Here is a 14,404-nt window from a genome sequence, read left to right as displayed (position 1 = left end):
AGCTGAAGGAAGATATGCTAGACCGGAGCGACCAGTACTTCTGTTGGCTCGAGTAGGCTATATTATGGCTGAGGGCCCCTTCTTGTCTCGTAAACGGTCCAGGACAGTGCAGCATTAGTTAACGCCACTCGCCACTGCTCAGACTGGCGTCCTGCACCATGCTGCCACAGCATTATTCCCTCTCTCACAGCGGTATTTGACAAGCAGCATGGTCACTCACCTGCCCTCTGTTTGTGAAGTCTGGGTGGAGAGGTGCTGGTAAAACAATACTGCAGTGAAATAAATTCTAGGTATGACGTGAAATGGTCCCACATCGGGCGACAAAATTGTAGTATAACGCCGTCAGAACTACTGATAGCCTTGGAACAGCTAGTCATGACAGAACTATTCCATCTTGTTTTAGAAGATGTGTGAGACTGGTTCAAATGCCCTCAGACTTAAAATAGAATGTAATAAATAATTCCAATTTCAAAGAAAGCAGCTGCTCACTGTTCTGAAAATTACGGAACCACAAGTTGAACAAGTCGCTGTCGCTAAATTCTAACACGATTTCTGCTAAAGCTGACCTCGTGGAACATCAGTTTGGATTCTGGAGAAATGTAGAAACATGCGAGGCAATGCTATCTCCACGACACATCTCAGACCATAGGTTAAGGAAACGGAAACCTATGTTTACAGCATTCGTAGAGTTAGAGAAAGTTTTTCACCATGTTGACTGGAATACTGTCTTTAAACTTTTGAAGGTAGCAGGAGTAAAATACACAGACCGAAAGGCTGTTTACAATTTGTACAGAAACCAGAAGGCATTTATAAGAGGTGAGGAGCGTAAGAGGAAAGTAGTGATCGAGAAGGGAATGAGAGAAGGAAGAGATTTGGTGATGAAATTGTAATTGTGTCGCAGATAGCAGAGGAGTTGGAAGAATAGTTTAACGGAGTAGACATTGTCTTGAAAAAAGTATAAAATATAACGTCGACAAAAGTAAAACAAGAATAATGTAATGTTGTCGAATGAAACCAGGCGATGCTGAGGGCATTAGATTAGGAAGCGAGACACTTAAAGTAGTAGGTTTGTTTTACTATTTCAGAGCCAAATAACTGATGACTGGCGATGGAGAGAGGATATAAAATGTTGACTGGTAATGGAGAGAAACTTGTTTCTGAAAAAGGGAATACAAGTTTTAGAAATGTTCTACAGAAGACTGCTGAAGATTGGGCGGGTAGATCACGTAATTAATGACTAGAATTGCGGTGACAAGAAATTTGAGGCACAACTTGACTAAAAGAAGTGATCAGCTGACAGTACACCTTCTGAGACATCAAGCGATCACAGTTTAGTATAGAAAGGAAGTGTGGGGATAAAAATCGTAGTGGGAGACCGAGAAATGAACACAGCAGAGAGATTCTGAAGGATGTTGGTTGCAGTAGTTATTCGTAGATGACGAGGCATGCATCGAGTAGGATAGTGTAGAGAGTTGCACCAAATCAACCTTTGGACTGAAGACAGCGACAACAAATTCATGTGAATTATAGAGCAAGTAAACATTTAGGTCTATTGTGGCCTTTATTTCACAAGCCATTAATACGCAGATGAAGTCAGGGTTGAATTTACTGCGCATAGACTGGTCATAGTGACTGGGCATAGAGGTGGGTGAGAATAAACTCATGTCTCTAAGCATTAGGCGTGTAACCTTCCCAGAGAAATTTATTAAAAACAAAATTAACAAGAATGGGAGCCACAAAGCAGTATCGTCCCCACACAAATATTTCAATAAAAAATAATAAAAATTGGATCCAAGTGTGACCTCCCCACAATGAAATCTACTGACAATGACAATTAAACGTAAGAATCGCAATCTGACCCAAGTGTAAGCTCCCCACAAAAATGTAAGACAATTCAATGATAATGAAATCTCAGTGACAATGAAAACGCAAATAGACCGAAATGTCGATCTTAGGCCCTGTGCAACTTTTAATTTAAGTGAAACTTTTCTTTAAGGAAATGCATGGGAAACTTTCTTTCAATTCAAATGATTGTTTTCTTAAAAATTTGCTTTCAAAATAAAATTATTATTGGGGCATTTCTTGGACAAATTAATTACAGTTAAGATACATTACATTCTCAGATGTGCGCAATGCTGCTTCATTACCTTATTTAATATATATACCTCGTCCCGAATCTTGACCAGAGGCCCATGTCGACGCCCGCCGGCTCCTCACACACAACTGCGACTGTCTCTCGCGCGCTACGTACAACAACTGTACTAGACTGCTACTGCCGACAGACTGCAGCTCGCAACTCTCGCGCGGTCAAGCGCAGACTAGCAACTCTCCGGTCAAAGATTTTATCATGCCTCGCCATCGCTGCTACCGAGTATATACGCGTTTCAGGCGGAATGGGTATTACGTGCATGGCATGCATGAGCTGCTAATAAGATGTTGGCACAACGTGTCAGTCTACCACTGTATCTTCTGTTGTGTCATACGGCCGCTGGCTGACACTCAGCACTCATATTCTCCGTATTCGACGGCTTTGAGGCGGCGCTTCTCCCTTCTGTTACGTTCCAGGCCTAATCCTTTCGCAGATGGAACTCAATCTGGTGGTCGAAAGCGTGTTATAATCCTCACATAAGGCATTTGTTGTTTGTAGTGATGAACAGATTCTTTTGGTTGCAGTGATGAACTCGCAGAGAGGGTGTAATTGTTATATTTGGAAGCTCAAGTCAAACAAGGAAAATGCAAATGGATGCTCAAAGTTTCAATAATCGGAACCTCAAGATAAAAGCATATGACACAGAATAGAAAATGAGTACGTTCCATCGTGACTGTACACATCAGAATGATTGCAGGTATCCGATTCTAAATACGAAAACTGTGTCGAGATTCGGCTGAAAAGCCTCCAGAAAGCGAAGTCGGAACACTTTATCCGAAGCAGAATGCAAATCACTTAGCATGGTTCTGGTGCGTCACATTGCAGTGGTTTGAATGCAAAGGGAATGTCAGTTTATTTAGGCGGCTCCACAACTACAACTGACCTAACAAATGCCACCACATTTACTCAATGTGCAGTGCATATTTTTCTTCTCATATGACAGGTATCAATGTAACATGACAAGTCCATTAATAATCACTAAGGCTGGTTAGCAAAATAAGTTCACCTGTTCAGTATTAATCTATTTATCAGAGGATTAGGAATCACCGAGGCGCAAGCCAAGAAAGTTATACGTCGCAAATTCCAAGTCCAATGCCAGAGCACCGGCTCTCAGCGTGTCGATAAGTTGGTAAACACTCGTCGACCACACTAGATAACTGGAAAGCCGCTCGGAGGTAACATTGGATCTCTCCACTAACTTAACCAGATTGCTCATCTAATTCGAATATTCGACTTCTGGCGTGATTCCACATTACAGCTGCTGCTTTGTGGCTGTGCCATCTCCGCAGTACCAGCTAAGAGGAAGGATGCAAATGCAACCCTATTTACATGCGTGTGGCCAATGGAAGGAAGCAGTGTGGCGACGTTGGTGAAATCCAGCCAAATTGGAGCTTTCCGTAAGACGGCCCAAAAACATGTTGCGATTATGTTGCCGACGTCTTCCGATAAGCAGTCCAACAAAAATGGCTGTACCATGCTAGGGTACTAGCCCTGGGATAAAGCAATGACGCATGTGAGTCCCCTGACGGGTTCTTTTGTATTACTCTCGAGTAACCTCCAATCGTCCCAGAATCAGAGTCCCACTGTTTGAATTCCGAGTACTCTAACTGGCAGATTCACTTATCTCCTCCTACTTACGGATTCTTCAGTCCGATCTCACTGCTGTCCAACTGACCGCTCATAGATCAGATACTCATCGAACTAAATGCTGCCCTTGCTTGGCGGTACTGTTCATCTTCCTCCAATCTGCCAATCAGGGCACTGAATTTGTAGTTGTAGCGTCTTTGCCCGTCGTGGACTCAATTTTTAATCTCAGCCAATGAATAAGCTACTCAGGAACTCCCTTCGTGCAGGGTCCCAAAATTTTCGATCTTGCAAAATGACAAGTCTCTGAGCAGAAGCTTGTGTGTCCCATGGTAACCCCTTTAGCCTCTTACATTGTCTTATGTTGTGGCACTTCCCGCTGCCGGTACTGGTTTCCAAACGACTTACATGCTATAAGTCCTGGTAAAAACCATTAAGAACTCCTCGAGGTGCTCTGCATTCCTGAAGCGTCAAGACAGCTGCAGCCCAACAACAAGACCACTTGTTTGGAACGGGTGGGCCCGTGAAACTTTGCTCAAGTCATGGAGGCTCTCTGAGCTCAGTTTTTCCCCCCTCTGCTGCTAGTCTTTAAACGGAGCAACACTTTCAGAACAAAGTAAACTCCTCAGCTAAACTGATCGTGTCAGTCTCCCGTGGCGTTTCAGGAAGTCTCTTTAAGTCCAGATGCAACTTGAGTGGAGGCATTTTGTCCTGATCGTGTGTCGGGGAAGTATTAGAATAAAGATACTGAAACTCCGTGAAGCATTATTTATAGCAATTATGCGCACTTATTTCGTTTTATTTATGGAGTTATTTTACGTTATTATATCCTTTACTACCGTTCATAAACCTTTAATTTATTAATTTAACAATTTTAACACTGCTATGTAACCTCTGATTTTCGGAGTTTTCAGCTTAAAGTGCCTGTTGACGATGTTTTGCATTTCTGTAATACTTAAAAAGTTATCAGCTGAAATTAGTGTCTTATTTACTGCTTATTAAACATGTAGTAGTGTAAGTAAGCTGTTTAGGTTTTTATGTTGGTAACGCAACGTAGTGCTCTGTATGAAAATCACTAACAGTGCTGTGTGCAGTATGTGGCTGGTTGGCACTGTTGAAATATTCACTATTGTAGTGTTGGGTTGTTGGATGGGAAAAGTGCGTAGCGTTGCGCAGTTGGAGGTGAGCCGCCAGCAGTGGTGGATGTGGGGAGAGAGATGGCAGAGTTTTGATAGCAGACGATCTGGACGTGTGTCTGTCAGAAAAAGGAAATTTGTAAGACTGGATGTCATCAACTGATATATATATTATTACTTTTGAACACTATTTAGGTAAATACATTGTTTGTTCTCTATCAAAATATTTCATTTGCTAACTATGCCTATCAGTAGTTAGTGGCTTCAGTAGTTCGAATCTTTCATTTAGGTGTCAGTATTGGCGCTCGCTATATTTCAGCAGTTGGAGTAACGAAGATTTTTGTGAGGTAAGTGATTCATGAAAGGTATGGGCTATTGTTAGTCAGGGCCATTCTTTTGTAGGGGTTATTGAAAGTCAGATTGCGTTGCGCTAAGAAAATATTGTGTGTCAGTTTAGTGATGATCAAAATAAGTAAAGAGAGAACTGTTTGAGTGTTACTGTGTATTACTCTGCTCTTTCTGTATCAAATAACGTAAGAGGTTTACCAGCACAGTCATTTATAATTTTTCCAAGGGGACGTTACAGTAGGTCAGAAACACCAGTCACACACACATTCTCAGTAGGGCAATCATGACCTGTGTTCAGACACAAAATGTTGACGGTTTCGTTCTCTGGATACTCTGGATTGGCGCATGACCTGCAGTCCTTCCTTATGTCTTAAATCACAAACTTCTTTTACAGTAGTGTTCTGATCACAGAACATCAACAATAGAGCAGCATGTGCACTGAAGGCAAAAGTATACCTACATTCTCATTGCAGTTTATGAGGGTGTATTTTGTTTTAAGAATGCAGTCTGTGAACATTGCCCGATGTCTGAACAAGTATCGAGGGTCATTTCAAGTAGTCAGTACGAGAGTAGTCCCACAGCGATTCCTTTCGAGCACCCAGCCGTGTTCGTGAAACAGAAAACACTGAAAATATGCCGCATAGTAATCCGCCCCGCTCTACAGTGCCAAGTGAAAACTACTTGCTACATCTTATGCTCCGTGGGCAGATGATGAAGAATGTATTGAAAACTGCCTGTCTGCTCATAATCCCGATCCTTTAACAATTTCGTCTATTTCTACGCTTTAAGTAAGACATTTGAACATACTAAAGATAAAGTCAGAAAAGACAGTTCCCTACTTTTACCGAAAAATTGTCAAGCTACAATCAAAAGAAAATTACTGGATCACAAATTCAAACATACATTCGGAAATTATTTGACGACTCGTACTAAGCAATATTTTTTCCTGTCTATCTTTGGAAATTTCCAAATACACTCCTGGAAATTGAAATAAGAACACCGTGAATTCATTGTCCCAGGAAGGGGAAACTTTATTGACACATTCCTGGGGTCAGATACATCACATGATCACACTGACAGAACCACAGGCACATAGACAGGCAACAGAGCATGCACAATGTCGGCACTAGTACAGTGTATATCCACCTTTCGCAGCAATGCAGGCTGCTATTCTCCCATGGAGACGATCGTAGAGATGCTGGATGTAGTCCTGTGGAACGGCTTGCCATGCCATTTCCACCTGGCGCCTCAGTTGGACCAGCGTTCGTGCTGGACGTGCAGACCGCGTGAGACGACGCTTCATCCAGTCCCAAACATGCTCAATGGGGGACAGATCCGGAGATCTTGCTGGCCAGGGTAGTTGACTTACACCTTCTAGGGCACGTTGGGTGGCACGGGATACATGCGGACGTGCATTGTCCTGTTGGAACAGCAAGTTCCCTTGCCGGTCTAGGAATGGTAGAACGATGGGTTCGAAGACGGTTTGGATGTACCGTGCACTATTCAGTGTCCCCTCGACGATCACCAGTGGTGTACGGCCAGTGTAGGAGATCGCTCCCCACACATGATGCCGGGTGTTGGCCCTGTGTGCCTCGGTCGTATGCAGTCCTGATTGTGGCGCTCACCTGCACGGCGCCAAACACGCATACGACCATCATTGGCACCAAGGCAGAAGCGACTCTCATCGCTGAAGACGACACGTGAAGACGACACGTCTCCATTCGTCCCTCCATTCACGCCTGTCGCGACACCACTGGAGGCGGGCTGCACGATGTTGGGGCGTGAGCGGAAGACGGCCTAACGGTGTGCGGGACCGTAGCCCAGCTTCATGGAGACGGTTGCGAATGGTCCTCGCCGATACCCCAGGAGCAACAGTGTCCCTAATTTGCTGGAAAGTGGCGGTGCGGTCCCCTACGGCACTGCGTAGGATCCTACGGTCTTGGCGTGCATCCGTGCGTCGCTGCGGTCCGGTCCCAGGTCGACGGGCACGTGCACCTTCCGCCGACCACTGGCGACAACATCGATGTACTGTGGAGACCTCACGCCCCACGTGTTGAGCAATTCGGCGGTACGTCCACCCGGCCTCCCGCATGCCCACTATACGCCCTCGCTCAAAGTCCGTCAACTGCACATACGGTTCACGTCCACGCTGTCGCGGCATGCTACCAGTGTTAAAGACTGCAATGGAGCTCCGTATGCCACGGCAAACTGGCTGACACTGACGGCGGCGGTGCACAAATGCTGCGCAGCTAGCGCCATTCGACGGCCAACACCGCGGTTCGTGGTGTGTCCGCTGTGCCGTGCGTGTGATCATTGCTTGTACAGCCCTCTCGCAGTGTCCGGAGCAAGTATGGTGGATCTGACACACCGGTGTCAATGTGTTCTTTTTTTCATTTCCAGGAGTGTAATTCAGACACTAACGGCAGTAAAAGCCTCTGCATGGTGCAACAAAGATCTGTCTTCAGTGATGAGTCCCGCTTCTAACTGTGACCTGATGACCACCGAAAATGTGCCTGGAGACGTAATGGTCAGCGATGGGATACCAGCAGGACTGTCGCGCGCCATACGACTCGTTAACCAGGTGTTATGACATGGAAGACATTTCTTTTCACAGTGGGGCGTCTTTAGATGCCATTCGAGGCACACAGCACTGCGGTACGCCGACGATATTCTGCAGCATGTTTTGTCGCCCTTCATACCAAACTATCCTGAGCTCACATTTCAGGAAGATAATGCACGGCGGCATACGGTGAGACAATCTTCTGCTTGTCTTCGTGCTTGCCAAGCTCTACCTTGTCTAGCAAGGTCACAGGATCTCTTCCTACGTGATGACGTTTAGAGCATTATGAGCAGGGACCTCGGACGATCAACTGGACAGAATCTGGCACGATATCCCTCAAAAAGGCATCCGGCAATTCTGTCAGTGCCAAGCAAAATAACTGCTTGCAAAAAGGGCCTGGCGTGAACCAACTCTCTGTTGATTTGTTCCCTTTGTGAAGCCCTTTCTCTTGAATAAATCACCCATTTTTTCCTGAAATTATAATCACTTGTTTGCGTGTACGTGGAGCTGACGCCTGCCAATTTCAGTCCCATTGGAAGACTTACTTCGTGGTGCGCGATTTTTCGTTTTTCATTATTTCATCTTAGACTGTGTTTTCGGCAGCACTAGTGTTACTAGCCTACTCTGCAGCCAATTAATACTCCGTCTTACACTGGTACACCTGCCTAATATCGTGTAGAACCCCTGCGAACACGCGAAGTGCTGCAACACGATGTGTCACGAGTTGGACTAATGTCTGAAGTAGTGCTGGAGGGAACTGACGCCATGAATCCTGCAGGGCTGTCTATAAATCTTAAAAGGACCAGAGGGTGGAGATATCTTCTTAACACGAAGTTGAAACGCATCCCATATATGCACAATAAGGTTCATGTCTGGGGAGTTCGGAGGCCAATGGAAGTGTTTAATCTCTTAAGCCAATCTGTACCAATTCTGTAAGTGTGGTGCAGCACCGTCCAGCTTAAATGGCCCAAGTACGTCGCAATGCACAATGGACATGAATGGACGCAGGTGATCAGACAGACGCATCACATGTCAGAGTCGTGTCAAGACGTATCAGGGGTCCCATATAACACAAACTTCACACGCCCCGCACAATTACAGAGCCCCCACCAGGTTTAATAGCCCCTGCTGACATGCAGGATCCATCGATTCATGAAGTTGTCCACATACCCGTACACGTCCATCCTGTCGACACAATTTGAAACAGTCCAATGTCGGCGTTGACGGGCCCCTGCGAGGGGTAAAGCTTTGTGTCGTGCAGTCATCAAGAACTACTTAAACCTAACATCGATGATGTTTCATTAAATGATTCGCACGCTGACTCTTGTTGATGGCCCAGCATCGAAATCTTCAGCCACTTGCGGAAGGGCTGCGCATCTGTCATGTTGGACGATTCTCTTCAGTTGTCGTTGGTCCCGTTCTTGCTGGATCTTTTTCCGGTCGCAACGAAGTCGCAGATTTGATCTTTTACCGGATTCCTGACGTTCAAATTACACTCGTGAAATGCTGGCCGGTGTGGCCGTGCGGTTCTAGGCGCTTCAGTCTGGAACCGCGTGACCGCTACGGTCGCAGGTTCAAATCCTGTCTCGGGCATGGATGTGTGTGATGTCCTTAGGTTAGTTAGGTTAAAGTAGTCCTGAGTTCTAGGGGACTGATGACCAATGATGTTAAGTCCCATAGTGCTCAGAGCCATTTGAACCATTTTTGAACACTCGTGAAATGGTCGTTCGGTAAAATCCACTCTTCAGCGCTACCTCGCTGGTGCTGTGTCCCATGGCTCGCGCACCGACTATAACACCATGTTCAAACTCACAAAAATCTTGATAATCTGCCATTGTAGCAGCAGTAACCGATCTAACAACTGCGCCAGACACTTGTCTTATATATGCGTTACCCACTGCAGTGCAAACCGATCTAACAACTGCGCCAGACACTTGTCTTATATATGCGTTACCCAATGCAGTGCTGTATTCTGCCTATTTACATATCTCTGTCTTTAAATACGCATACCTATACCTGTTTCTTTGGTGTTTTTGTATTGTAACACTCTCGTGGGCCAATGTAAGACTAGCAATCCTTTGCACTGTCTAGTCACATTAATGTGATTATCCGTCAAAAGCTGAATAACCACCTTCTGCAGAACGGACCGAAGCGAGACATTCAGAGAGTGAATGAGGTTCAGGAAGTCACTGATAGTGATTTGGAATCATGCCGACTCCAGCGCCGAGGGCAGATGTGGCATTTTTCTCGGTTGAGGATCCATGGGACAACAAGTGCTATTGAAATGGTTCCACATACTGCCGACTGGATTTAAACCCAGGGAATTTTGTGGACAGTTGGGTACGGTAAACTCATCCTCGTACTCTTCGAACCACGCACGTATGTTGCTAGCTGTGTGTCAAATGGTTCAAATGGCTCTGAGCACTATGGGACTCAACTGCAGAGGTTATTAGTCCCCTAGACCTTAGAACTAGTTAAACCTAACTAAGGACATCACAAACATCCATGCCCGAGGCACGATTCGAACCTGCGAACGTAGCGGTCTTGCGGTTCCAGACTGTAGCGCCTTTAACCGCACGGCCACTTCGGCCGGCAGCTGTGTGTCACGCTGCATTGTCCTGATGGTAGATATCATCGCGCTGTGGCGAAACAGACAGCTGGAATTGGTGGACACTTCCCCCATGTGTAAGTGCATACTTGTTTTGATCCATTGTGCCCAGGGAATGCCACTAAAACGTTCGCCATATCACAGACTCTTTTTCCTGCAGCCGGCATCCCTCTGAAGAGTCTTAAAGGACCTTTGATTTTAGACGTATCACGTCGTACATGTAATTGCCATCTATCCTATGGAACATAAAACGTGATTCGTCTGATAACACCATCACTCGTCACGCAATGGTGTGCAAATTCCTGGTTCAAATGGTTCAAATGGGTCTGAGCACTATGGGACTTAACATCTGTGGTCATCAGTCCCCTAAAACTTGCAACTACTTAAACCTAACCAACCTAAGGACATCATACACATCCATTTCCGAGGCAGGATTCGAACCTGCGACCGTAGCGGTCACGCGGTTCCAGACTGAAGCGCCTAGAACCACACAGCCACACCAGCCGGCCGCAAATTCCTGCCTTAGTCGTCGATGAGCAGTAGTCAGCATGAACGAGGCACCTGGCGGGGTCGCGAATCCCTGGGCGGAAGGCGAAAGTTGGTGCTGGCCGCAAGGCTGTATCCTTGCGCCTCCGTAACAGGTTTGAGGTACTGCCCACTGCTGAAAGTACTTCTGAGCCAGCAAGGGCGGCCTCGCCTGTTGCGGCAGTGGCCGATCTTCCTGAGAGATCCGGACAAGTGCCGAGGTTTGTCATTGGGAGCTCCACTGTTTGGCAAGTGATGGAGCCCCTTAGGGATATGGCAGCTAAGGACGGAAAGAAAGCCAATGTGCACTCCTTGTGCATACCGGGGGGAGTCATCGAAGATGTGGAGAGGGTCTTTCCGGACGCCATGAAGGGTACACGGTGCAGTCAGCTACAGGTGGTGGCACATGTCGGCACTAATGATGTGTGTCGCTATGGATCGGAAGAGATTCTCTCTGGTTTCCGGCGGCTGAATTGGTGAAGACTGCCAGTCTTGCTAGCGAGATGAAAACAGAGTTCACCATCTGCTGCAGCATCGTCGACACGACCGACTGCGGACCTTTGGTACAGAGCCGAATGCAAGGTCTGAATCAGAGGCTCAGACGGTTCTGCGACGGTGTAGGCTGCGGATTCCTCGACTTGCGCTGTGGGGTAGAGGGGTTTCGGTTTCCACTAAGTAGGTCAGGTATCCACAACACACAGGAGGCAGCTACACGGGTAGCAGGGACTGTATGGAGTGGACTGGGCGGTTTTTCAGGTTGAACGGTCTCGCGAAAGATCAAAAAGAGCTCTAGTCCCAAAGGGTACAGGGCAAAGAAACGACGAGAATCGACCAAGTAACAGTCGGTATTGTAGTTGTAAATTGTCGAAGCTGTGTTGGAAAGTACCAGAGCTTCAAGCTCAGATAGACAGCACTACAGCTGAAATCGTTATAGGAACAGAAAGCGGGGTAAAGCTGGAGATAAATTCTGCCGAAATTTTTACAGGGGCACAAACCCTGTTCAGAAAGGATAATTAAATAAAGTAGGTGGTGGTGTGTTTGTATCTGTTGGTAGTAGCTTATCTTATACATGTTCAAAGCCGGTGGTGGACAGAAAACCTCTTCCGAAATTGTACTCAGTGCTTTCTCTGAGAATTACTTTGAACAATTAGTTCATGACCCCACACGAATTGTAAATGGTTGCGAAAACACACTTGACCTCTTAGCCACAAATAATCATGATTTAATTGAGAGCGTCATGACAGATACAGGGATAAGTGAACACAGGGTCATTGCAGTGAGACTTAAAACCATATCAACCAAAACCGCTAAAAATAAACGCACTATATATCATTTTAAAACAGCAGATAAAAATTCTCTTGATTCCTCCCTAAGAGAAAGTCACCATTCCTACCAAGATAATTATGTGAGTGTAGACCACATATACATAGCTCAAATTCAAAGATACAGTATAGACTGCAATTGATACATTCATACCACATAAGTTAATAAGAGACGGGGCTGATCCACCATCGTACACAAAACACGTCAGAACACTGTTGCAGAAGCAATGAAAAAAGCATGAAAAATTGAGAAGAACACAAAATCTCCAAGACTGGCTAAATTTCACGGAAGCTCGAAATTTAGGGCGGACGTCAGTGCGAGATGCTTTTAATAGTTTCCACAATGAAACATTGTCTGAAAATATGGTAGAAAACCCATAGAGATTCCGGTCGTATGTCAAGTACACCGGTGGAAAAACACAATCAATACCGTTACTGCGCAATAGCGATGGAAATGTCACGACGATGGTGCCACTGAAGTGGAGTTACTAAATACAGTTTTCCGAAATTAATTCACGAAAGAAGACGAAGTAAATATTCCAGAATTCTAAACCAGAACTGCTGTTAGCATGAGTGACAAAAAAGTAGATATCTTAGGTGTTGTGAAACAACTCAAATCACTTAAGAAACGGAAGTCTTCCATTCCAGATGGTATACCATTCAGGTTCCTTTCAGAGTATCCAGATGCAATAGCACCTTTCTTAGCAATCACATGCAATCGCTCACATGACGAAGGGCCTATTCCTGAAGTCAGGAAAGTAGCACAGGTCACTAATATTCAAGAAAGGAAATAGGAGTAACCCACTGAATTACAGACCCGTATGACTGACCGCAATTTGCAGTAGGATTTTGGAGCATATACTGTACTCGAACATTATTCATCACCTTGAAAAAAAAATGACTTACTGATACATAACCAACACGCATTCAGAAAATATCGTTCTTGTGCAACGCAGCTAGCTCTTTATTCCCATGAAGTAATAGGTGCTGTCGACAAGGGTTCTCAGATCGATACCATATTCCTAGATTTCCTGAAGCCTTTTGATACCGTTGAAATGGTTCAAAAGGCTCGAAGCACTGTAGGACTTAATATCTAAGGTCATCAGCCCCTAGACTTAGAACTACTTAAACCTAACTAACCTAAGGACATCACACACATCCATGCCCGAGACAGGATTCGAACCACCTGTGACCGTAGCAGCAGCGTGGATGAAACCGTTCCTGATAAGGGAGTATTTATCAAATTGCGTGCATATGGAGTATCGTCTCAGTTGTGTGACTGGATCCGTGATTTCCTCTCAGAAATGTTACAGTTCGTAGTGTTAGACGGTAAATCATCGAGCAGAACAGAAGTGATATCTGGCGCTCCGCAAGGTAGTGTCATAGGCCCTCTGCTGTTCCTCATTTACATAAATAATCTAGGTGATATTCTGAGCAGCCCCTTAGATTGTTTACAGATGAAGCTGTAATTCACTGTCTAGTAAAATCATCAGACGATCAATTCCAATTACAAAATGATATAGAGAGAATTTCTGTATGGTGCGAAAAGGGGCAATTGGCACTAAACAAAGAAAAGTGCGAGATCATCCACATGGGTACTAAAAGAAATCCGATAAATTTTGGGTATACGATAACTCGCACAAATCTAAGGGCTGTCAATTCGACTAAATACCTAGGAATTACAATTACGAGCAACTTAAATTGGAAACACCACGTAGATAATATTGTGGGGAAAGCGAAACAAAGACTGCCTTTTGTTAGCAGAACACTTAGAAGATGCGAGAAACCCACGGAAGAGACAGCCTACATAACACTATTCCGTCCTCTGCTGGAATTTTGCTGCGCGGTTTGGGATCCTTACCAGGTAGGATTGACGGAGGGCATAAAAAAAGTGCAAAGTAGGGCAGCTCGTTTCGTGTTATCAAGCAATAGGGGGGGGGGGGGGTCACTGATATGATAGGCGAGTTTGGGTGGCAGTCACTGAAACAAAGGCAGTCTTCTTTGCGGCGAGATCTATTTGCTAAATTACAGTCACAAACTTGTTCTTCCGACTGCGAAAATATTTTGTTGGCACCCACCTACGTAGGGAGAAATGATCATCATAATAGAATAACAGAAATCAGAGCTCGAACGGAAAGATTTAGGTGTTCCTTTCTCCCACATGCCATTCGA

Source organism: Schistocerca piceifrons, chromosome 4, assembly GCF_021461385.2.
Source record: "Schistocerca piceifrons isolate TAMUIC-IGC-003096 chromosome 4, iqSchPice1.1, whole genome shotgun sequence".
Lineage (NCBI taxonomy): Eukaryota > Metazoa > Arthropoda > Insecta > Orthoptera > Acrididae > Schistocerca > Schistocerca piceifrons.
Note: the sequence above shows the minus strand (reverse complement) of the source record.